This window comes from Biomphalaria glabrata, chromosome 1 (genome assembly GCF_947242115.1).
Source record: "Biomphalaria glabrata chromosome 1, xgBioGlab47.1, whole genome shotgun sequence".
NCBI lineage: Eukaryota > Metazoa > Mollusca > Gastropoda > Planorbidae > Biomphalaria > Biomphalaria glabrata.
Genome location: NC_074711.1, coordinates 11,791,540 through 11,816,717, shown reverse-complemented (window position 1 = coordinate 11,816,717; position 25,178 = coordinate 11,791,540). Strand labels below are relative to the sequence as shown.

Sequence of the window (25,178 nt, the reverse complement as noted above, 5' to 3'; positions counted from 1 at the left end):
CTCTTTCGCCAGAAATCTCGTCTGTTACATACAAGGGCCCATTACTTCCTCTGTCTGCCTCTCCTACTTTTTCCTGGAACTGTTCCCTGCAGGAAGGTCTTTGCAAGCCCTGAGAAGTTTGCTATATGACAGTAGGTAGACTTAACCTGACGGTGGTCAGAATACCATCATGGGGACCAATCGGACGAATTATCTTAATCATGTGATCTTGTTTTAGTTTTTTTGTGATGCAGTCTTTGTATCTGATACATAGAATCCTTTTGTAAAATCTCAGCTCCCAGGCAAGGAACGTCCTCTCTAAATCAGCAGTAAGTGTTCCTTGTTCCAGTTTATTAAGGAACTAGACTAGTTTGGGACTGACATGATAGTATATGTGTGGAGCGGGGGGTGTAAGGTGAGTTTGTTTTATTGTTAGACACTCACATTGTCACCTGTTGAAGTCACGCCTCAATCACTCAGATTTTTAGGTTAAATACAATTATTTCATCCCCCACATTTTTTTTTTCATTGACATAAAAATTAATTTATCAAAAAATTTTTATTTTTTTTTTAAATTAAATTATATACACAATTTTCCAATGCTACCACAAGGTTGTGATAAGGGGCAAGGGGGACAAGGTCGACAGGTAGACATCATGCAACCATCGTCTTTTCCTACGGGAGGATCGCTAACAACACTGATACGACTGTCTTATTTCATCTTCTTTCTCCTTGACCAGAATAGGGTGGAACGGAAAGGCCAGTATAAACACACGATCTTCTATATCTACGAGAGTTAACAAATAAAACGAAAAAGGGGGGAGGGGGGAGTTGTAACAGCAGTCATTCACTGTTCATCGGCTTAGCCAATAACACCATGGTTTATGTTGATAATGCTTATGATTTCAAAAATATTGAATGATAGTTTAGAGGTCTCCAACAAAATATTTGTATGAAAATGCAAATATAAAATAATTATTGTTGGTTTAGAAAAGGTCTAAAAGTAAATGAATCTGGAAAGGATTGATCGTAAAGTGCAATGTTTTCACAAAACATTGTTCACTCGTTGAACCTATGTATTTGTCCTCAAAGCAGCCAGTAGCGACTGATTAAAGAAACATTGGAAGGTAAGCAGAGTGCTAACACAACGACATGCCGAGTAATTTTTCTTTCTCACAAACTTGGTATTTTCTGAGACCAAAATTAAGTTAAGTTTTCTTTGCTTTTCAAACTACAACAACTTTGCTGTGACAAAATGATTATTCTCACTTTTTGATCACTTTACTGTCAAAAGTGCGCAGAAAACATTTGTGTGAGTGTGTGTTACACGTTTCTGTGAGGGTGTTATTTTTAAGTTTAAAAGCTTTCTCTTTGAGGCCCGTGTGTAGGGGACTGTTGTGTCCTTAGTGGCCTTTTCTTTAAGAAACATAATTGTCGTGTAATAAGTCTGTCAGGTATACAAGTGTCACTATAAAGTATATCATGCATACAAGAAGAGAAGTGCCACGTTACAAGTATATCATTTATATATGATGAGAAATGTCACGTCACAAGTCTATCATGTATACTGTATACAAGTGAAATGTCACGTCTTAAGTCTATCATCATACAAGAAGAGAAGTGTCACGTCACAAGTCCATCTTGTATGCAAGAAGTGAAATGTCACCTCGCAAGTCTATCATGTATATAACATGAGAAATGTCACGTCACAAGTCTGTCATGTTTATGAGAAGATAAGTGTCACATCACAACTTTCTCATGTTTATGAGAAGAGAAATATCACGTCGCAAATCTATCGTCTGTATGACAAGAGATAAGTCACATCACAAGTCTTGTATGCCCAGTGCTGGAAAAGTGTCAGGTCAAAAGTCTCTTTCTCTATTAAGAAGAGAAGTATCACGTGACAAGCCTCTCGTATTAATATGTAGGCAAGTGTCTTGGCACTAGCCTCGCACGTCTGTGAGGAGTGGTGTGCCACGTCATTAACCTTCGTATCTAATGAAGTGTCACGTCTCCGTGCGAGGATAAGTGTCACGGTCTTACAGTGGCGTAGTTAGGGATATGGGGGCCTGAGGGGGCTTGACCTTTTTAGTGGCCCCTGCATTTTGACATTTGTCATCATGACATGAGATATTGTACTTAATTAATGTCAATAACTTAGTGTCTAAATTTCAATCGGTACAGTATATAAGTAATTTTAACAAAAAAATAATAATTAAGACTCTTTTAATGAATAATACCGTTGTTTATATGGGGAGATAATGCACAAATGATAAATCTCAATTCACATCACCTCACGTCGTGCTTTCTGTGCAGCAAAGGCAGCTATAACATCATCTAGATTCTAGTTCAATGCTGTCTAGTATTTGTTACTTCACGTGAAGAGTAAGATTACATGGCAGTAACGAAACATTTAATATTTAATGCCCCAAAATAATTAGGACATACATTTTGGGTCACACCCTTAGGAAAAGATACCAACAACAGAGCTAAGCAGACCTTAGAGTGGAACCCCCAGGGCACAAGACCTAGAGGAAGACCAAAAAAGAACCTGGCGACGCAGTGTACTAGATGAAGCCCAGAGGACAGGAAAGAGCTGGGAAGCCATTAAAAAAACTAGCAAGAGACCGTGGAGAGTGGCCTGAGCTTACTGAGGCCCTATGTTCCACGAGGAACGCAAAGGAAAGATGATGGTTTGGGGGCTTTCCTCAAGTGGTGGCCCGGGTGACTTCGAATTTGGACCCCCCCCTAACCCCGCCCCAGCTACGCCACTGCGCTATTAATTCACGTTTGGAATTATCAGATGACTGTTATGATGATAGTTTACTATCAGAAGAGTATCTAGTCGGGGATGGAAGATGGGGATACCTTTGAAATGAATTCAACTAATTACACAAAGCAACACTCTCGTAACATTGCAGTGGGGTAAAAAAAAAAAGGGGGTGGGGGCGCATACACTCCTCTGTACACGCACATGTAGTATTGCAGACCTACACTACACCACAAGAAGAGAAAACATCTCACATTTTTATAGAGACAATCAAAGCGAATATAAGGTAAACATTTTTCTCTCAACTCCAGGATGCCTCCATGGGTCTGCCGTTTTCCTTTCTTAAATATTTATATAACGCACGAAATGCATCAATAAAGGCGTGCATTTGGGTCAACTGCTTGAATACATTAATATGAACAGGAGAGGATAAATCTGGCTGTATCTCTAATGTAGTCCATGCGGATTAAGTTCCTTGTTAACATTCAGTACCGTCTGCTCTATCTGCTGATCTTAGGGTGTACAATGTGCAATATTGGTGGCGCGCAGGTTTAAAAAAAAAAAAAGTTTTTTAACTAGCAGACGATGAAGTGAAGCGAGGAAAAAAAAAAAAGTCGAATGCTTTTGTGTGGAGCGAACACCGATGTGGCTGTATTTTGTCGCCGGCTGAGCGCGCGCTGTTTGGCGGGCCGAGAGTGGGGGAGGGGGACGGAGGAGGGGGGGGGGTGAAAGTCTCGTGTGCTTCATCTCAAAACAATGATCATTTTCAAGCCTAGCTGATTTTTCTACTTCGCTTGGATGTGTTTCAGTGCCGCACTTTTGTTATTTTAGGGCCTATTTCCTGAGCTCGTTTAATTGTAACTTGTTTCAAAATATTGTTGCGGTAGTTAGTATGACCTTAAGTATCGATTGCTAGTTTTAGAAAAAAAAAAGGTTAAAAGGTATTTTAAATCGTTTCCTTGCATTCAACTAGTTTGTAGATTTCATTATAGTTAAATACAATGTTCGGAATTCAGCACTCTTTAACTTTTATATTGACTTTGTTAATAAACTTATAGTGTAAACTAATGTTAAACTTTACTTAAAGTCTAGAGCTATCCATAAATCGTATTAAAAGTTAAGACTATTGACCGTTGTGCTGTCTACGTGACGTCCTAGTTACCCGTTGAACACAGTAACGTTTCAGACGTACCTAGTGAACACAGGGGGCTCCTGAGGAGCGAAACTTTTATCCAGACATAGTCTGATACATCTAAATAAAACATTGGTACTGACATAGACTGAAATAGTTGGAAATACAAAATAAACAATTTTACTGACATTAATAGACATAAAGAAATAAAATTGACTGAAATAGTTGGACAGTTGAAGAAACTAATTGACTGAAATAAATAGACGTATTATAAAAAAAAATTACTTACCGAGATTTCACAATGTCACCACTTTACTGACATAGACTGAGTAACCTAATTATCAAGTTGAGTTGACTTCCTTAAAAACAGGGACGTGGAGTTTACAAGAATGACGACATATTTTTTTTTATTAGAAAGACGTCCTTGTTATATTAAAAAGACGTCGTTGTTATATCAGAAAGACGTCGTTGTTATATTATAGAAATCTTCTAGTGATAATAGCAAAAGATCTCATTTTTAGTTCTTATAGTTGTGGCTATATTTAGTTCGTAATACTTATATTTACAAGACGTTTTAGGTATTCTTATATATAAATACAAAAATTCCCATGTTAAAATCCATAGGCTAAGACGAAAGAGAAACATAAATCTTTCTCTCTCTCTCTCTCTATATATATATATATATATATATAAGATTGATGGTAGACCAAATGTTTGTATACTGTAGTGTAGTAGTGTAGAGCCGCTTACTAGTGGATAAAGGTACCAGTACTAGAGTTGTATTTCCCTTATTAAACTCCAGGATATCACCAGACAGTGCAGGATAGAAATCTTACACTTGTGAGAATTGTGCGCATTGTGTTAGCAACATATTCTAGGGTTTCAATTCTGTAAGGATTAACTTATTCTGTGTGTCGGAAAACGTCCATTAAAAGCAAGCATAGTTGCATTGGACATTACTGCCAACATAAGTCAATATTATAGAGTAAGGTAAGTCACGCCGTTATTAGTAACATTAAGTTAAAGTTCTGTTGACATTGGTGTTAAAGAGCCCCCTAGCGAGAGTTATAAATGTGGTCAGATCAAATGTATTGCTAAGTTTTAGTACAGTCTGAGACGAGGCTATGAACAAGCCATTAAATGTCATGGAAATATGCTCTGATAGGTGAATGGATGAAGGGCAGTCTCGTGTTTCTGCTTGCCAGTCAGTTTGTCGATCAAACACGTGACATCGAGTCTTAGGATGCTCTTCTAGGTTGAATGGATGTACCCGCATATTACCTTTTCTTAAAGATTTGAATTCAGTGTGACAACCTTACACGTAGCGACGAACTTTAGGATAAAGTGCCTGTGATGCATGAATGTAGCAGACGTGTATCAGTGCACAACATAACTTGACATTAAGGTATTTAGGCCTGTAAGATAACGCCTTAATGGAATTTGATAGGAGAGTTACGGATAGTAGCGATAGAGTTTGCCCTGCATTTTAAAAACAATCCCTATACAAAGATGTAAGAGATGTATATCTAGAAGAGGAAACTTTGATGAGAAATATTGGTTTTGTCGTGGAGAAGGGCTTGTTTTTTTGTTTTTTTTTTAGAACAGCACAATGTGTAAGAAATGGGTTTCTTGTGCACGTTAGGCCGTGTTACTTGTGTCTACTAAAGCTGGGAGTTTAGTGGAAATAAGACTGGACTTCTAGTACACATTAAGACATGACTACTGATGCACGTTAAAACTGGACTTCTAGTGTATATAAAGACATGACTTCTAGTGCACATTAAGACATGGCTTCTAGTACACATAAAGATATGACTTCTAGTGCACATTAAGACATGGCTTCTAGTACACATAAAGACATGACTTCTAGTGCACATAAAGACATGACTTCTAGTACACATTAAGACATGACATCTAGTGCACATTAAGAATTAGAATGACATTGTCGTCCACACTGTAAATGTTATTCTTATCTATCGTGAAATCCAAGTTTTAAAGTTCATTTTTGTTTTTATCATGTTTTTGTTTTCTAGAATCTTGTCTTCCTTTAACCGAAACAAACAAAAAATTCTAATTCAAAATAATTACGGACGAAGAGCAAGAACATGTTTTCTGTTTTATCTCGCTCATGTCGGGGGTGGGAGGGCAAATAAAAAAGGGAACAGCGGGCGGGGGTAAGGGGTCCTTGAAAAATGAAGCTGTAAGAAAAGGGTTACAATTTAACAAGACGTTTTGTTTCTTGTCCCATCAATGTTTAGGAAGGTTAAAGGGGAGGACAACTTGTGTGTTTGTATGAACTATCAACTTTATATATATATCCGTGATGCAGACGAGGTAGAGTGTATCATGGGCAATGGCTTACAATTTATAATGTCAGTATTGACTAGATTTAGTTATACCCAAGTGGAATTCAAAGGGTTATGTCCTGATAATGCTTAAACACGAGATGTGCAAAGTCCGCAGTTCAATCCTTCAAGTCTGTACATCTACTTCTAGACTGTCGCTCTTACAACGTTCTGGTTGAACCAGAAGAAAACAAAACAAAAAAAAAACCATAAAAAAAAACTTCCAAGAATTTCCAGCGCTAGCTTCCAGCTACAGAAATCTGGAGTAATGTTGCAATTATCGGCTTCATTAGCATCATTGACATAATTAAGATCATTAACTCGGATATAATGCAGAATGATTCTCTGGAAATGTCAAGTGTTACAGACCTTTTTTTTTTTTCTGTTTAAGTTTCCAGATCTCCTAAGTTTCATTGGTCAGTGCGGAGATATTCAGAACACAATTTATTTAAGAAGAAAAATACAAAAGTTCAGTTGCAAATTGATTTATTTTTATGGTTAACATTTTTAAATGGCGGCCTATTACTAAGCGTACCTAGCTACATTGTGCTCATTTTTTTGAGAGAGTTTAAATTTATCATTAATGAAGAGCAGACGTTTCTATATAATCTAGCTATATTGAACTTATTTTTCGAGAGAGTTCCAGTTTATCCTTAATGAAGAGTGGAAGAATTGCTATCATTTATATGTAACGCATTAAGCATATTTTTACTGATACTGTAAAATACTGCAGTGATACCGCCTACTGTTCTACGGAAGCTTTTAAAAATAATCTCATATGTGTTGTTCTCACTGCGAAACTATATTATTCATTCAACATCTCGGAAAACTAACGATGAAAATTGATCTTAAGGTTGGCGGTGTTGAGAAAATACAAAACAAAACTAGAGCTCCATTTCTCGCTTGAACGGAGACCAGCAAGCTTAAACAAGAGAGACATGAAGCCAACAGAACGCGAAGTTTTCTCCTTCCCCACATATGTGAGTGAAGAGACGGTGTCCAAGGGGAGGGAACCGAGTGTGAGAGGTGAGAATGAAATAATAGAACCTATTTGGTAACCCCGGAGAATGGCCCTGTAAATCGATTCAATTAGCCGCTCTCGGGCTGAGTAGAAATTTCTTTGTTACTGCCCCTGTTGCGTCAGTCTTAGTGACTCACGAACTCGGTATAGGATAGTGGCGAGACACAGAGCGTATTGGGTGGCATGGTCTCGACACACGAATTGTATGTCCAGATATAAACACTGCGCATTGACACATCCACTTTGAGCTTAATATAGATCTAGGATGGACTGGCTTACAAGCTCTACGCATGTAAATTGTGCCCTATTGGAATTCTGTTGTTTGACGTATGTTTTTGAGGTTGTCTGTTGGCTCGTTTGGTCGTTTCACAGAGACATGAAGACTTTTGTTGACTCTCCAATAGTTGCATGGCAATACATTTAGCTTCACTAAAGTAATAGGTACTCATGCATCGATATCGCTCTTTTGTCTTGTTAGATTGTGTGTATGGGCCTAAATGTTATGGGATATTAAGAAAGGCAGATTTTTTTATGGCTCATTTTGGTTATTCTGGCCTTATACCATTTTGTTTGGTGGACGCCTACTTCTGATGGTAACATTGGGGAGGTTAGAGTTAGATTTTCATGTGGCTTCTGTTATTGTTGGTATAGTAGATGTTTGTCACCAGATTGATTCAGATAAAGCCTTTCTCTTAAGCGCGTCTATTTAAGTTTATTTTTAAGTTGCCTACAAGATGAATATACCATGGCCTTTAAAAGACCACTTGGGGCTCTATAAAAAAAATTAAAGTTAGCAGCTGCTTTATTAATGGATTTCTCTGTAAAAGCTCGATAAAACAAAATAATATCATAAGCTAAAACACACACACTCACACACACAATCATATAAAATCAAATCTATTTTGTTGCCACAGAACATTAATGGTTAATGTTTATTTATTTATTTAAAAAAAATGAAAATTATTGTGGCTTAACTCAGTTAAAATAATATTAGCGTAATTTGATTGATGACGGCGAAGTTCATTTAATAATATCAGAGATTAGTAATGGAGACATGTGGAGAAATCAGAGGTTAACGTTGGCTTTTTTTTTCTTTAAACGAGTCAAAATTTGGGATTGTTTTTTAACTCCGAAACAATTCCACCATGTGTGCGTACATGTACATTCTTGGTCTTGTTTTGTCTTTACTTCTCTGTGTTTCTGTACATGTTGACACTATTTCAGACAAGTCATCTAAAAAAAAGTATCTTTAGAAGACAATTACTCTTTAAGAGAATCTGATGACTTTTCGTAAAAGCGATTATTATACCCTTAAAAAATAATCACCGAGTTTTTAAAATGGAACATTTTTACCTCGCCCCAATCCTCCCGTGGAGGCTGAGTGTTTAAGTGCTTGGCTTCCGAGACTGAGCTCCTGGGTTTGAATCTCGGTGAAGACGGATTTTGAATTTCGGGATTTTTACGGCGCCACTGAGTCCACCCAACTCTAATGAGAACCTGACTTTAGTTGGGTAAAGTAAAGGCGGTTATTCGTTGTGCTAGCCACATGACACCCTGCTCGTTGACCGTTGGCCAAAAGATCAGATGACCTTAACATCGTCTGCCCTATAGATCGCAAGGTCTGAAAGGGGAACTTTACTTTTACTTACCATCTTCACCTAACCCCTGAAACAAAAAACTCCCATGGGTAATCGAATATATCAATCAAATACGCCAATAACAATTTTCAATGCCTATGAAAGTGTATGTATAGCTTCGGGAAAACAAAAACAATATGGCCACATAATGTAAATTCTGGTTTGACTGTTATAATTTTTCAAAAATATAATCATCTCGAAATGAAATTAGGTTAATCTGAACACGCTTTCAGTGGGTATTCCTGCACTCGGCTCAAATGTTTCTTTGTATTCAGTACAGAGTTGAACAAATAAAAAATGAACATTTTGCGCACCTTCCTTTGTAGAAATGAGCTGGACTGTAATAAAAAACCTTGATTGTGCAAGCTTACTCTAAGGACTCCTTGCAATGTTGAAATTTTACAACAAAAAAAATCAAATGAGAAATTATTCATAAAGCAGGAATAGATAGCAAAAACAAAATATGTTTCTTGTTTTTCTTGACAGCTTTATTATAAAACAAAACAAAAAACAAAAAAAACCCAAATTGAAACAATTGCAGGCATGCTTCATTAGGGAGTTGGAAAAGCTCTTTAAAAGCGGCACGGAAATGAGTTTAAAATGACCATCAAATACACAAATTTAACTAGTTTACAAATTAACATATGACCAACTGATATGCATACTCGTACTTCACTTCGTAACTTTAGCCTGTGCTTGTAATATCCACCCCCCCCCCTCCCTTTTTACTCACCTTCTCTTCAGCTTCTCCATTCTCTATATAGATGTAGACCTATCCTTTTTTTTTTTTTTTTTTTACACTTTAATAAGTTACTACAAAAACACCCGCGTATTCTGGGAAAAAAAAATAGTTTCAATTGACATGGGATGAAAATATCAATTTGGTTTTTTATGAAGTGTCTACAACCACTTGTTTACGTGGCTAAGAGTGCAAATCAGTGTTTTCTATTTAAACATTTGTATTTCGACTTTCTTACAAATCAGTGGGACGAATAAACATCGATTTGGGAATACTGGCCGCTGGTGGTGGCGGTCATGAAAAGTGCTTAGTAGTAGCCATATGTGTAAAGCGTCATTTTAATCAAGTGGCATAAATTGGCGATATGTGAATCACTCAGCGAGTGAGCTATGGTTTATAGATCTTTTTGTTGTTTATATTATGTCCAAAGTAACTAAGAGTTCTTCAACGCTTTCACCAAAAGTGTTTATTTGTGTTCCATCATTGACATACGGTGGCAAGGGACACTGATATGGACAGTATAGAGGCACCGCTTCTAGTTCAACAGCTACTCTGGGCTGAGTACATATTCCGTATGGGGGATCACCATGTTCGGCGTATACCAAAGGCACATTTTGTTTAAGGGAGGGGGGCTGAAGGATGGTAGGCGTAACAGATGTTTCCCCTTTCACGGAATATATATTATTGTTAATCTAGATTTATTACACATTTAATTACATGACAGATCCAAACTTACCTTACCTTTACCTATCCCTTAGTCTGTTGAACCGTTGTGGCACCAAGCATGACTCGTGGACCATCTTTCTCCATTCCTCCTTGTCTTTTGCTTTGTTTAGAACCTCTTTCAATGGCAGGCCCGTCCATTCTTTTATGTTGTCCTCCCATCGCTTTCTCTGTCTGCCTCTTCTTCTTTTTCCTGGTACTGTTCCCTGAAGGAAGGTCTTTGCGAGCCCCGGAATCTTGTAATATGGCCATAGATTTTGAGCTTGCGTTTTTTCACTATAGTTAGCAGGTCATCATGGGGTCCGATCGCTGCAGTAACCCTGTCTCTAATCTCTTGGTTTGTGATGCGGTTTTTAAACGTAATACCTAGGATCCTTCTCAATTCCATTGCTAGGGTCCTCCTCTCTAGCTCTGCAGTCAGCGTCCAAGACTCACAGGCATATAAAAATGTGGCCATGACCAGGGAGCGCATCAGTCTGATTTTGGTGCCGAGGGCTAAGCCTTTGTCTTTCCATATTATTTTAAGTTTTGAAAGGGCTGCTGTGGACTGTGCTATTCGGGCCAATAGTTCGGGTTTCGTTTCCTTATCTGAGACAATAGCCCCGAGGTATTTGAAGCTGGTAACACTAGTCAGCTTTTCGCCTCAAAGACTGATCCAGACTAATTGATACACTTACACTATATATAAGATTTAAGTATTTTTAAAAAATATTTTATTGTTGTGAATGAACTGATACATACAGGATTGTTCGACTTGTTTTTAGTTACACTAGAATTAACCTATTTGAGAGGAGCCATTGTCATACTGTTACACACCCTACGCTGGTTCCTTGCTACGCTACTTCATCAATGACCGATTCAGCACGTCATTGACCACCGTTGACAAATACTGCATGTTCGATTGACCACCAATAACAAATAATGTGATCATGGTTATTCACAAATCAATACATTTTATATTGATATGGCTCCTACTTATTGGTGTACTTTATGTAAGAAATAGTATTAATCTGTTATATCATAATATGACTCCTTTACGGTCACCTGAATGAAAAGTGTAATTGTTGAATCTGTTAGTTTTGTGGTTGCCCGGACGTCAGCTGTCACGATGGCAGATTAATGGCACCCAACGGAGCTGTACTGTCACGTGGTTTTGTCACCTTCGATTCCCCGCAACCCTCACACGTGGTCGGGAACAGTAATTATTGCTTCCTTCTGTCCCAGAGGCCACCTTAATCACACTTTATCGGAGGCATAATATATGTACATGTGTGGTGGGGGGAGGGAGGAGGCGTGTTAAGAGGGTCGTGTATCGAAATTTACCTTGACCTCTTCTTCTTTTTTTTTTATCGCCTGTCGAACTTTATGGCACAATGAAAAATATGTATATTTATTATTTAAGTACGAGGCAACGAATCATTATAATTTGAGTGTAGGGATAAATTAGTAGATAATGTACATTGCTTGTGACAGAGAGAAAATCTAGGGCCAGGGCCGGCCTCAGGCAAAGGCAAACTAGACAGCCCCTAGAGCCTCTGATTTGGTGTGGAGCTCGCACAGGACAAAGAAATTATTATTTTTTTTAAGAATACAAAAAATTACGAAACAAGGATCCAATCTCAATGCGTTTGTTTGGTCTTTACTTTTTAAAATATTTTTCTGTTTCATTTGGGGCCACGCTATTCACTTCACCTAGGGGCTCTAAATACTTAAGACCGGTCCTGCTAGGGTTCAGTTACGACGACGACGAGGATAAATATTTTATTTTATTGTAATATGTAATAATTACGAATATAATTTTTTTTTTAAATTTTGAAAAATGTATTAATGTAGATAATTGGTAAAAAGTATACATGTTGTTATTTAGATCTCCATGGTCGTATCTCATTTTATAAATAATCCACCATTATGGACCAAGTCTAAAATTATTGGTTTGTATGAGAAAAGAGGTCTGGGACACACAAACAACCGCGGAGGCCACTCGATCTATACAGCAAATTAGCTACACGGGCTCCCAACAACGATTATGCTTCCCCAAAACCAACAAACCTGGTTATGCTTTTAGACCTGCTAGCGATCTATTGACTTAGTCCATAATGGTGGGCATTTTTATTTCCCTTGCAAGGATCACCTTTGTCGTTGAGTAAACCCTTTAAGCGTATTATTATTATTAAACGGCTTAACTTTATGCATTGTAACGATATAACATGAAAAATAACATAAATGAAAAACATTGACGTAAATGGTTATTGGCGATTAAATAAACAATGTTTAGGGCGCCTAATTAAACTTTAATGTCGACATCTAAAGAATAACAGTGCGTACGTGTTTATAAGACTGGATACAGCAGTGCTAAGTAGTCACACAAAATGTCCATGACCCTTTAAATTGACTTAGCTCAGCGTCACTTCCTTTAGTCTGTACACGGGATACAACAAAAAGCTATTTATAGTTTTTTTTAAACCGTATTTGAAAATCGCTAACACATGTCGTGATGACTTGTAAGATTAATATTAATTCATCATGAACAACTACTTTAATCCTTTGCGTCACTGTAAAACGATTAACGCAACCGCTATGCCACTTCTCAGTTTAAGTTTTAGTTTTATTATTCCGCTTTTTTTTTTAATCAGAAAGCGGTGGTGGTTTGGCTATCATATGAGCCGCAAGGTACCTTTTTTTTTTTTACCTGAAAGGTGTCGCGGTAAATGTGTTGTAGACGATCTCTTGCAAAGTGTGAGGTTGAAATACTTTGTTCTATTTTCTCAGACTAGCTCTTGTCTTGTTTCCTACTCTTCGTGTGTGTCCAGATCAATCCACAATAAAATCGGTTAAAAACTTCTAATGTATGTAAACAAGTTGTTCTTCTGCTTAGATCTTTCTTTGGCCAGCTGAAAGAGGCATCCTATGACCTAGGTAACAGCTTTTTCTTTAATTTTAATTTCTAACCTATGTCCACTAGAAAGTCAGTTAAGCGTGGTACAGGTCACTCGCTGAGGTGTACCTCAATCTGCATTGAAAGTGTAAGGTTATAAAAAGTCAATTAGATATAAAGGAATCTGACTTGGAACATGGAGCATGGAACATGGAACATGAATTATTGCTCTATCGCATACAAAGTGCGATTCAAAACCAAATCTGATCTTAGTTAATGTTCTGAAATTCAAGTATCTATGCCTTCCCTCTTAATGTCTATCAGACTCTCTCTCTCTCTCTCTCTCTCTTCTCTCTCTCTCTCTCTCTTCTCTCTCTCTCTCTCTTCTCTCTCTCTCTTCTCTCTCTCTCTCTTCTCTCTCTCTCTTCTCTCTATCTCTCTTCTCTCTCTCTCTCTCTTCTATCTCTCTCTTCTCTCTCTCTCTCTTCTCTCTCTCTCTCTTCTCTCTCTCTCTTCTCTCTATCTCTCTTCTCTCTCTCTCTCTTCTATCTCTCTCTTCTCTCTCTCTCTTCTCTCTCTCTCTCTTCTCTCTATCTCTCTTCTCTCTCTCTCTCTTCTATCTCTCTCTTCTCTCTCTCTCTTCTCTCTCTCTCTCTTCTCTCTCTCTCTCTTCTCTCTCTCTCTCTTCTATCTCTCTCTTCTCTCTCTCTCTCTTCTCTCTCTCTCTTCTCTCTATCTCTCTTCTCTCTCTCTCTCTTCTATCTCTCTCTTCTCTCTCTCTCTTCTCTCTCTCTCTCTTCTCTCTATCTCTCTTCTCTCTCTCTCTTCTCTCTATCTCTCTTCTCTCTCTCTCTCTTCTATCTCTCTCTTCTCTCTCTCTCTTCTCTCTCTCTCTCTTCTCTCTATCTCTCTTCTCTCTCTCTCTCTTCTCTCTCTCTCTTCTCTCTATCTCTCTTCTCTCTCTCTCTCTTCTATCTCTCTTCTCTCCCTCTCTCTCGCCAGGTTTTGTCTTTGATTCAACTACACCATCAACTCCGAGACTTATCCAGCTGCGGTGATGTTCGCCTGCTACTAAGTGTTTGTCTCTAATTAAAACTTCTCTGTCTCTGCTCTTAGAGAAGAATAATGACATTTCTATCTTCTTTGTCAGAGTCAGGTCAGTCTTACAATCTTCTTTATCTCATCATGTATTCATTTTAGACACTTCTTGCTTGTTCTCTAGACACTTCTAGTCTGTTCCATCTCTATCTTGTATCATGGTGCATTCAGTGAATCAGGGTCACCTAGAGACTATTATTTTACACATGTGTGTACTCTGGCAACATATAGGGGAGGTAATAGTGAAAATAAGCGTTACGTCTCTAGATTAGTTTTAAAAGTACACTTCCAAACCATTTTCAAAACAACAATCACTAGCATAGAATGCATGCACGTTTCTGTTTAAATATGGCATCGGCGATTCTAACTAGTTAGGTGGCGTATCAAGGGCTCTAGGCGCCCCTAGGTAGCAAGATCTGTCGGCGCCCCTCCCCCTTTATCTGCCAATTCTGTACGTTTTTTTTAAATATTTGCTTAAAGTACAATCAACAAGTAAGCAATTACAAAAGTTACAATTAATTAACGAGAGAAACATGTCTTATGTAGTGTTTTGATTCTCATTTTGCGTCCCCCTACACTGGTGCACCCGTGGCGGCTGCACCACCTCGGTACGCCGCTGTTTAAGGTTGAGGAATATTGATGTTACAACATTAACTTCATTACATTTAACCAAACGCAAATTTGACATGTCATGTCATTGTTAAGCCCACATTTGTTACCAGATGATATTTGATATCATCATTATATATATATATGTCATGATAACATTCGATACCATAATCCTAGTTGATGACATAATTACATTTGATGTCATAATTAAAATTTTTTGTCATAATAACATTGGATGTCATTATGTCCGTTGACATCTAGCCTGGTTTCTGGTACTTAAAGAGTTCAATGCCTCGAGCTCTCCAATGTCTGTCCCCGTGACACATTGGTCAAAGCAACCCTTTGACATCCGTGCCCCCTCCTCCACCCTCATTCCAAACATCGATACTACAATGCTGTAATTTGGTTTGAAGTTTTAGCACAATGAAATTGAAGATTCCGATACACTTGGTATCGATGTGTGTCAAGAATCGATACTCCTTCCTCCTTTTTTTTTTTTTTTCTCAACAAGACGAGTTGGAAAACGACGATTATAATTTCGAAATTCGAAACTGGTCATCAAATGAACGGCAAGATAGAATTTAAGGGTTGTTTACAGTCGAGATTCTTGAACACGTAATTTGGAATCGAAAACAACGTCGAGGAAATAATCGATTACTGTGGATTTTATTTTTACGTGAACGATGTTTTTACTTTACAATTTTTATTTAAAAGTTGAGAATTTTAATTTAACCAAACCAAATGTTAAAGTCCCCTTGCGATCCATGCGGCAGATTTTGTAAAGGTCATCAGTTTTAATGGTCGATGGTCTCACGTGGCCAGCACAATGACCAACATCCTTTACATTCCCCAACTTATGTAAGGTGCCAATTTAGGTTCGGTAAACTGAGGGGCGTCCCGAATATCCTGAAATTCAAAAATTCTGGTCTTCAGCGGGATTCGAACCCGAGACAGATTGGTTCACAAACCAACTGCTTCATTGTATCTTCATTTCGTGGTCCACTTTGGCACCATTCCTAGTGCATGTTATGGTCTTATAAATGAAGTAACAGTTCTATGTTTTAATTCTGGTGCTACGTACGCGACTAGAGCACTAAGATCAATATAAGTGTTGCATATTAGGTTACAGTGTAGATTATTTTAAAACTACATTGCCACGGGAAATAGTGTATATATCATTGATCTTGGGACTCGAAGACAAGCCTTTGTATTGGTATTAGTATTTTATTTATTTTATTTTATTTTAAAACAATTTTCTTAAAAAAACAAAGAGGCTGTTCGTGAAATAAATCATTTATCCTACACAAACATATGTGATATATTACCAGACAACCTTTAATGAAGTCAAGATTGATACACTGTGGCTTCTATTAATAGTAACAAGACAGCGTTTAATAATAAAAACTACATTTTCTGGCTCTATAGTTTCCAATTAAAACTTTAAAAAAACTCGCTCGTGTATCTTGTGACTCGTTAAACGTTTATGTTTCTTAGAAATTTCTGAAAATTTTCTAAATAAGTCATTGACTAGAATGTTTCTAAATAAGTCACTGACTAGAATGTTTCTAAATAAGTCATGGACTAGAATGTTTCTAAATAAGTCATGGACTAGAATGTTTCTAAATAAGTCACGGACAAGAATGTTTCTAAATAAGTCACTGACAAGAATGTTTCTAAATAAGTCAAGGACTAGAATGTTTCTAAATAAGTCACGGACTAGAATGTTTCTAAATAAGTCACGGACTAGAATGTTTCTAAATAAGTCACGGACTAGAATGTTTCTAAATAAGTCACTGACTAGAATGTTTCTAAATAAGTCACGGTCTAGAATGTTTCTAAATAAGTCACGGACTAGAATGTTTCTAAATAAGTCACGGTCTAGAATGTTTCTAAATAAGTCACGGACTAGAATGTTTCTAAATAAGTCATGGACTAGAATGTTTCTAAATAAGTCATGGACTAGAATGTTTCTAAATAAGTCACGGACTAGAATGTTTCTAAATAAGTCACGGACTAGAATGTTTCTAAATAAGTCACGGACTAGAATGTTTCTAAATAAGTCACGGACTAGAATGTTTCTAAATAAGTCATGGACTAGAATGTTTCTAAATAAGTCATGGACTAGAATGTTTCTAAATAAGTCATGGACTAGAATGTTTCTAAATAAGTCATGGACTAGAATGTTTCTAAATAAGTCACGGACTAGAATGTTTCTAAATAAGTCACGGGCTAGAGTTACGCCATGACGTTGAAATGGTCGAAGGGCACACTGAAACAGCCCGTAGCTTGCCACTAAAAATCCACGTTCGCCGTACGGCAGTAATAAATATAAGAGTCCACGTGATTCAATGGGCTCTTAAGTTTTAGAGAGCATTAGATCGTACAGCGTTGAGAGATGACCCAATCCCAAAGCAGTCACTTGTTTACGCTTCATCTTACAAAATAACTCACACCCAATAAAATAGATAAACATGTGAAATAGCGAGATACTCGAGCGGGGGAATCCCGTCCATGTGAAAGCTACAACAGACACGGGTTAAGCTCGTGTATTTGTAGCCCGGCGAAAACCATGCAATGTGTAAGCGACCTTAGACGTTTTCCTGTCCTATACACTATCACTACAGGGAAGGTTGTAAAGACAAACGTGTCTCTCATTTACATACAGGCAATGACGTACTGGATAACGTAGTTTAAAACTTAAGTTTTGTTTTGCGCTTCAAGCTGTCGGTACGCTCCTGCTGTCATCGTTTGCCGTTCTGTAGGAGGTCTGGTCTAGGATAGAATAGGTCTAATCTTCAGTCTGGTCTAGGATAGAATAGGTCTAATCTTCAGTCTGGTCTCTAGGATAGAATAGGTCTAATCTTCAGTCTGGTCTCTAGGATAGAATAGGTCTAATCTTCAGTCTGGTCTAGGATAGAATAGGTCTAATCTTCAGTCTGGTCTAGGATAGAATAGGTCTAATCTTCAGTCTGGTCTTTAGGATAGAATAGGTCTAATCTTCAGTCTGGTCTAGGATAGAATAGGTCTAATCTTCAGTCTGGTCTCTAGGATAGAATAGGTCTAATCTTCAGTCTGGTCTCTAGGATAGAATAGGTCTAATCTTCAGTCTGGTCTAGGATAGAATAGGTCTAATCTTCAGTCTGGTCTCTAGGATAGAATAGGTCTAATCTTCAGTCTGGTCTCTAGGATAGAATAGGTCTAATCTTCAGTCTGGTCTAGGATAGAATAGGTCTAATCTTCAGTCTGGTCTCTAGGATAGAATAGGTCTAATCTTCAGTCTGGTCTCTAGGATAGAATAGGTCTAATCTTCAGTCTGGTCTAGGATAGAATAGGTCTAATCTTCAGTCTGGTCTCTAGGATAGAATAGGTCTAATCTTCAGTCTGGTCTTTAGGATAGAATAGGTCTAATCTTCAGTCTGGTCTCTAGGATAGAATAGGTCAAATCTTCAGTCTGGTCTAGGATAGAATAGGTCTAATCTTCAGTCTGGTCTAGGATAGTATAGGTCTAATCTTCAGTCTGGTCTCTAGGATAGAATAGGTCTAATCTTCAGTCTGGTCTCTAGGATAGAATAGGTCTAATCTTCAGTCTGGTCTAGGATAGAATAGGTCTAATCTTCAGTCTGGTCTCTAGGATAGAATAGGTCTAATCTTCAGTCTGGTCTAGGATAGAATAGGTCTAATCTTCAGTCTGGTCTCTAGGATAGAATAGGTCTAATCTTCAGTCTGGTCTCTAGGATAGAATAGGTCTAATCTTCAGTCTGGTCTAGGATAGAATAGGTCTAATCTTCAGTCTGGTCTCTAGGATAGAATAGGTCTAATCTTCAGTCTGGTCTAGGATAGAATAGGTCTAATCTTCAGTCTGGTCTCTAGGATAGAATAGGTCTAATCTTCAGTCTGGTCTCTAGGATAGAATAGGTCTAATCTTCAGTCTGGTCTCTAGGATAGAATAGGTCTAATCTTCAGTCTGGTCTAGGATAGAATAGGTCTAATCTTCAGTCTGGTCTCTAGGATAGAATAGGTCTAATCTTCTGTCTGGTCTCTAGGATAGAATAGGTCTAATCTTCAGTCTGGTCTAGGATAGAATAGGTCTAATCTTCAGTCTGGTCTCTAGGATAGAATAGGTCTAATCTTCAGTCTGGTCTAGGATAGAATAGGTCTAATCTTCAGTCTGGTCTAGGATAGAATAGGTCTAATCTTCAGTCTGGTCTAGGATAGAATAGGTCTAATCTTCAGTCTGGTCTAGGATAGAATAGGTCTAATCTTCAGTCTGGTCTAGGATAGAATAGGTCTAATCATCAGTCTGGTCTCTAGGATAGAATAGGTCTAATCTTCATTCTGGTCTAGGATAGAATAGGTCTAATCTTCAGTCTGGTCTAGGATAGAATAGGTCTAATCTTCAGTCTGGTCTCTAGGATAGAATAGGTCTAATCTTCAGTCTGGTCTAGGATAGAATAGGTCTAATCTTCAGTCTGGTCTAGGATAGAATAGGTCTAATCTTCAGTCTGGTCTAGGATAGAATAGGTCTAATCTTCAGTCTGGTCTAGGATAGAATAGGTCTAATCTTCAGTCTGGTCTAGGATAGAATAGGTCTAATCTCCAGTCTGGTCTAGGATAGAATAGGTCTAATCTCCAGTCTGGTCTAGGATAGAATAGGTCTAATCTTCAGTTTTGAAGAAACATCAGAAAGTTCAATAACGTCAAGTAAAGTCATATGAAGTTATATGTGAAGTCAATTTGAGTTTTATATAGCATATTTTTTCCACGGAAATTTGATATGCGCCAATAAAGTTTCTTGTCCCGGCCGCACGTTTTGCTCCCTACGCCTCTGCTACACAGACATCAGATGAATTTCAATTATGTTGCAGATGATGTCAGCAGGGCACGGGGGATACAGACCAACATGCTTGCAGCTAATTAGATCCGCGTCAACTCTGCTGGGCTTTAAGTCTTATAAAAATAACAGCACTCGGACCACTAGGGTACAATAGACATCAGAATAAAAGCATGCGATACATGATCAATAAAAGGCATTAGATAAACTGGATGTTGGACGCAGGATTATAATACTTAAGCCCCACAGCTTTTTAAAATACAACTATTAAACAATAAAAAAAAAAAGCTTGGTGGTTTGGTTTGCACTCTCGACTGTCTCGACTGATCCCTGGTTCGAACCAAGCCCGTAGCCCTCCCCTGCCCGTAGCCCTCCCCTTCCATTATGCGAGAGGCTTCGGCTAGGATGTATAATCTTTAATTTTGTAAAGAAACATCCGAAAAATGTTTAGGCTAAAACAAGCAAACAAAACAGTCTTGTCCTCTGTGATACTCATTGACCACTCCCAATATTTATTGACCACTCCCAATACTCATTGACCACTGCCAGACACGAGAGTCTTCCCCCAGCTCTTCTTAATGTTCTGCCTGAATACGAACGACTCTATTTGTAGAGCATGTCTCCAGAGCATGCTCAATGTACGCTGGTCCCACCTCTTTTGTGAGCATGTGAGAGTAGCGGCACTTGGGAGAAGGTCTCCGTGCTGTCTTTACGTAATCAGGAAACAAAACTCAGCTGGAACTCGGCTACAACTATTTCAAATAACATATCGGTAGATTCGGCATCGAGCCATATCCCCTTTCCTTTTTTTGCAGCTGTTTATACCACTTAGCCAAACGAATCACGTGACTGATTGAAAAAATTTCACACAAAACAGCCCGTTTAAATGTTCATCACTCTTCACAGCGAAGTGCTTGTTACTCAGCGGTCACCTAGAGCTATTTCAACAGCATTTTATTCCAATTTTAAAGAGCGATTGGACTGTATGCATGACTGAACTTGAGACAAAGGAATGGAACGTATATCTTTTGAAATATTGGTATCTTAGCAATTAGTAGTGACATTCAGACTTTGAAGTTTATATATATTGTACTGGAAGCGGCTTTGTTTGCATCATGGTGTGGAAAAATATGTAGGTCAAAACTGGGTTTGCGTAGCCACGTAAGACACTGCACTCACCCTCTAACTTCAGACTTGTAAAGATTGCCAATACTATGACTACTGGAAGAGTAGGAGAGTACCTATGGATGGTGCTTGCACATTTATTTTATAGGTGCATACGTGCATGCAGAGGCGTAGTGAGAAGGGGGCACGATGCCCCGGGCGCGTTATGGGGGCGGGAGGGTGCCACACGCAGATAGGCGCCTAAAAAAAACAAAACATTTTTGTAGATATTTTAGTTAGGTAATATATTCTTAAGTCATGTGTATTATAGTTGCATTATTATAAAATACTTTTTTTTATTTATAAGCCTATATTTCTAAGTGATGTTCATGGGAAATGGGGGGGGGGGCAATAAAGTACCTTGCAACAGTCGCACCTTTTGCTCACTGCGCCTCTACGCGTATGGGACGCACGTTTTTTGATTTGTTTGCTATTTGAACTATAAATAGGTCTATGTTTATGAGGATAAGGGAGAGAATAAGTCACATAGGACGAGAAGCTTGACTTACCAGTTCTGTCCCCTGCTTTATTAATAACCTATATCAACAAGATCATTAATTGTCTCCCTTGGAAACCAGTCTTGGCCTGGTGAAACGGAAATTGGGTTTCTTCCTCCGGCACTTTTTTTTTTTCACTATTTGTGTTCTATTTGCTATATCCCTACGTCTGCCCAACGGTCCCGTATCTTCCACATCTTTCTTTTTTATTTACCACATTTCATTTCGTCTCAGACCGCTCGGTAAATGTGAAGCCTGTGAGGAAGAAAAAAATATAAAGCTCGCCCCGATGAATGATGTCCCGGGCAAATCCTTAAGGACCACGGTTAATTTCGGGCATTTATACTAATACTGCTTCCTTTGGTCAGTCTGGTCACCTTAATGTTCCTAGCCAGGCCGACAATCAATGGTATGCGATTGAATAAATAAATATATAACAATAACTGAATTACATTTTCATTTAAATTCTGGCCAAAATTGTTTGTTTGTTGACTTCTAGAAAATAAACATAGACTACTAGAAAATAAACATAGACTACTAGAAAATAAACATAGACTACTAGAAAATAAACATAGATTACTAGAAAATAATCATTGACTACTAGAAAATAAACACAGACCACTACAAATCGAAGATAGACTTCATTTTATCATTATTATTATTATTTCTGTCGAATTTCATCAGCTGTTAGATACTTTCATATTAACAAGGTCCTCACTGCTTAGAAATTAGGCACGAAGTGAAGCATTCTGGGAATCTTTTGGTTTTGCTGACACTGCCGTCTGCTGCTCAGGGGAAATAAGAAATGGAAGAGAGAAAAACAAAAAAAGTCCCACAATGTTATTTGTCATCAGACACGCACATCAATAAAATCGATCCTTTAAAAGAAATAACAAAAATAATGAGGAGATTAAAAAAATATTTTATTTTTTATGTTTGGAAAATAATGAAATACAGGCAAATATAGAGAAAAAAAAACAGCGACGTAGCATTATTCAATACTGTAGTATAGTACGCCATATTGTATGTCGCTAGTTAATGCATATATTTTTAGTGAAAAAGGAAAGATTGCTACAATTCCGTGTATTTAAATTAACTTCTACTAATTAGGGTTGTTCATTGGTTTTTGAAACAGGCGATCCCCCCTTTACAGACGGATACAGCGTTCTCATAAAACAGTTGAGTCTGTAAAACACGGCATAAACTGAATGTGGACTGACATGTCTCCTAGTTTGTTAAATTGCCAGTTATCGAGAATAGGGGTTGAAGAAAGGGAAGAATACAGAAAGAACCGTACTGTAGTTATACGTATTGCTTGCTTTAGAATACTACAGAGATTATAATAATTACAATGATGGCTATGTCTTCGATTCCGAAGATTAAGAATGAGGGTAGTGTTTCACATGACGACACAAACCCAGCTTTGACCTGCATATTTTTCCGCATCTCGTGCAGACAAAACCGTGTCTATTTAAGTTTTTTTTTCTTTTTTTTTCTTCTGCGCCTCTTCAATAAGGGCTTTTCTTTGGGTCTCTAATGTGTGTACCGCGGCCTTTGTGAGAGCTCTCTAACTGTCTCTTTCAGAGGCCATAGGTTTTGTGAAACACTGTAAGACATTCAGAGAATATAAATCGCCATAATAAATCAGAGAATATAAACTGCCTAAATACAACAGAGAATATGTACCTTTACCTATCCCTTAGTCTTTTGGACCGTTGGGGCACCATGCAAGATTTGTCGACCGTCTTTCTCCATTCCTCTCTGTCTTTTGCCTTAGATAGAACCTCTTTCAATTGCAGGCCCGTCCATTCTTTTATGTTGTCTTCCCATCGCTTTCTCTGTCTGGCTCTTCTCCTTCTTCCTGGTACCTGAAGGTCTTTGTGAGCCCCTTGTAATAAGGCCATACATTTTTAGCTTGTGTTTTTTTTTGTACGATACTTAGCAGGTCATCATGGGGTCCAATCGCTGTAGAAACCCTGTCTCTAATCTCTTGGTTTGTGATGTGGTCTTTAAATGTGATACCTAGGATCATTCTGTAGCATCTCAATTTCATTGCCAGGATCCTCTGCCCATAAACAACAGAGAATATAAACTGCCCAAATACTTATAAACAAGGTCAAGTTTTGTATTTTACGCCTGATATTAAAAGGAACTTCAAAAACTGGCTTCCAAAGAAACAAAAGAAATACGTACTGCTACTTTTAACCCTTCCGTCCTGCTCTGTACGTATTGAGGCTTCACCACGTACTTAAATGATGGAGCAAGATAAGATAACCAATGAGGAAGTGCTACGAAGAGCAGGGTGCCAGGACATCCGCTCTGTTATCAGCAGCAGACGCTTTGGCTGGCTTGGCCAAAATGCCAGTAGGTCGACTTCCAAAGGACATTATGTATGGCGATCTAATAAAAGGCAGGAGAGCCGCTGGTCGCCCACTTTTACGCTATACGGATGTATGTAAACGCGACATGAAGCTTTTCAAAATCGACACTAGCAGCTGGGAAGAGGTGGCACTTAATAGATCCACATGGAGAGAGAGCATAAAGGAAAGGTCTCGGATTGCAGATGTCATACACAACAGAAGCAGAAAGAAGGGTGAAAATACAACGGCGCCTGGTGATTACATATGCCCAACCTGTGACCACAGCTGTGTATCAAGGATTGGCCTCTTTAGTCACACAAGAAGTTGCAAAGGGAAAAGATTGTCTCTTGAGACGTAAAAATGCCACGTACTTAAAGAGTAGGAAGTCTCATCTCTTGTTCAAAATACTGAAGGGTCATTTCAAAAGTCTTTACTTAGTATGTACCTGTATATTGTATAATTTAGATGCTTGTCAATTTTTTCTTGTGTGTGTGTTTTTTTACTCTGCCGATGTATTGCTGAGTTATCTGGTCAGCCGGTGTATTGCTGAGTTATCTGGTCAGCCGGTGTATTGCTGAGTTATCTGGTCAGCCGGTGTATTGCTGAGTTATCTGGTCAGCCGGTGTATTGCTGAGTTATCTGGTCAGCCGGGGTACCGAGTGCCGAGTTTATGGGACTCTACAGCTGCGAACAAAAAAAGAGTTGTTTTTACAGTAAGTCCCTGCGGAATCTCAAGATGAAAAGAAAAAAAAAAAGAACCTCTTCTGTGCTGTCTGCAATGATGTATGCAACCTATTACCAAGCATCTAGAAACAAGTTCTGAGAGAAAAATGTCATTCATCAGACCACCACAATTTTCTCGACAATCATTCATCATCAAAGGGCGATAATCACCCATGCTTGATCTTTTTCACACGTTTTAAACTTCGTACAAAATACACACATATAGACACACATATATACACACACACATATCTACATACATCTATATACACACACACATATACATATATGTACAACGAAAACGGTACAAGTCATCTTATAGGAAAGAATTTTAAAAAAATATATATTTGTAAACATTCATCATATATTACTGACATATAGTAGGTTTACTTACGGCTATTGTATAAACGTCATTAATAGAATACATCTACTTTGGTATATACAATCTGCATGCACTATAGACTTCAATTACACTCAGAGTATATAATGTTAATTAAAGATATACTTCTAAAATGGCATATAATGTTAACCACCGCAAATTGGTTTGTGATGTGGTCTTTAAATGTGATACCTTCAGTAGCATTTATGTTTCATCAATAGGATCCTCTGCCCAAAATACAATTGTCAAAAACAAAATTTTAAAATATCTGCCCATTAATTACTGCTAATGAGAGT

The 25,178-nt window shown here is 38.0% G+C and overlaps 1 protein-coding gene across 7 annotated transcripts in view; it reads left to right on the top strand.

The window, feature by feature from the left end:
- Positions 1 to 3,479: 3,479 nt before the first annotated feature.
- Positions 3,480 to 25,178, top strand: part of LOC106072913 (obscurin-like) — a 217,341-nt gene continuing 195,642 nt past the window's right edge. Inside the window, exons 1-2 of one of the 7 annotated variants that reach the window (XM_056022149.1) lie at positions 3,480 to 3,690; positions 4,506 to 4,871. The gene's annotated coding sequence lies outside the window, so the exon portion shown is untranslated. The remainder of the gene's footprint in view (positions 3,691 to 4,505; positions 4,872 to 25,178) is intronic. The other 6 variants (XM_056022142.1, XM_056022130.1, XM_056022138.1 and 3 more) reach the window with 6 other exon arrangements.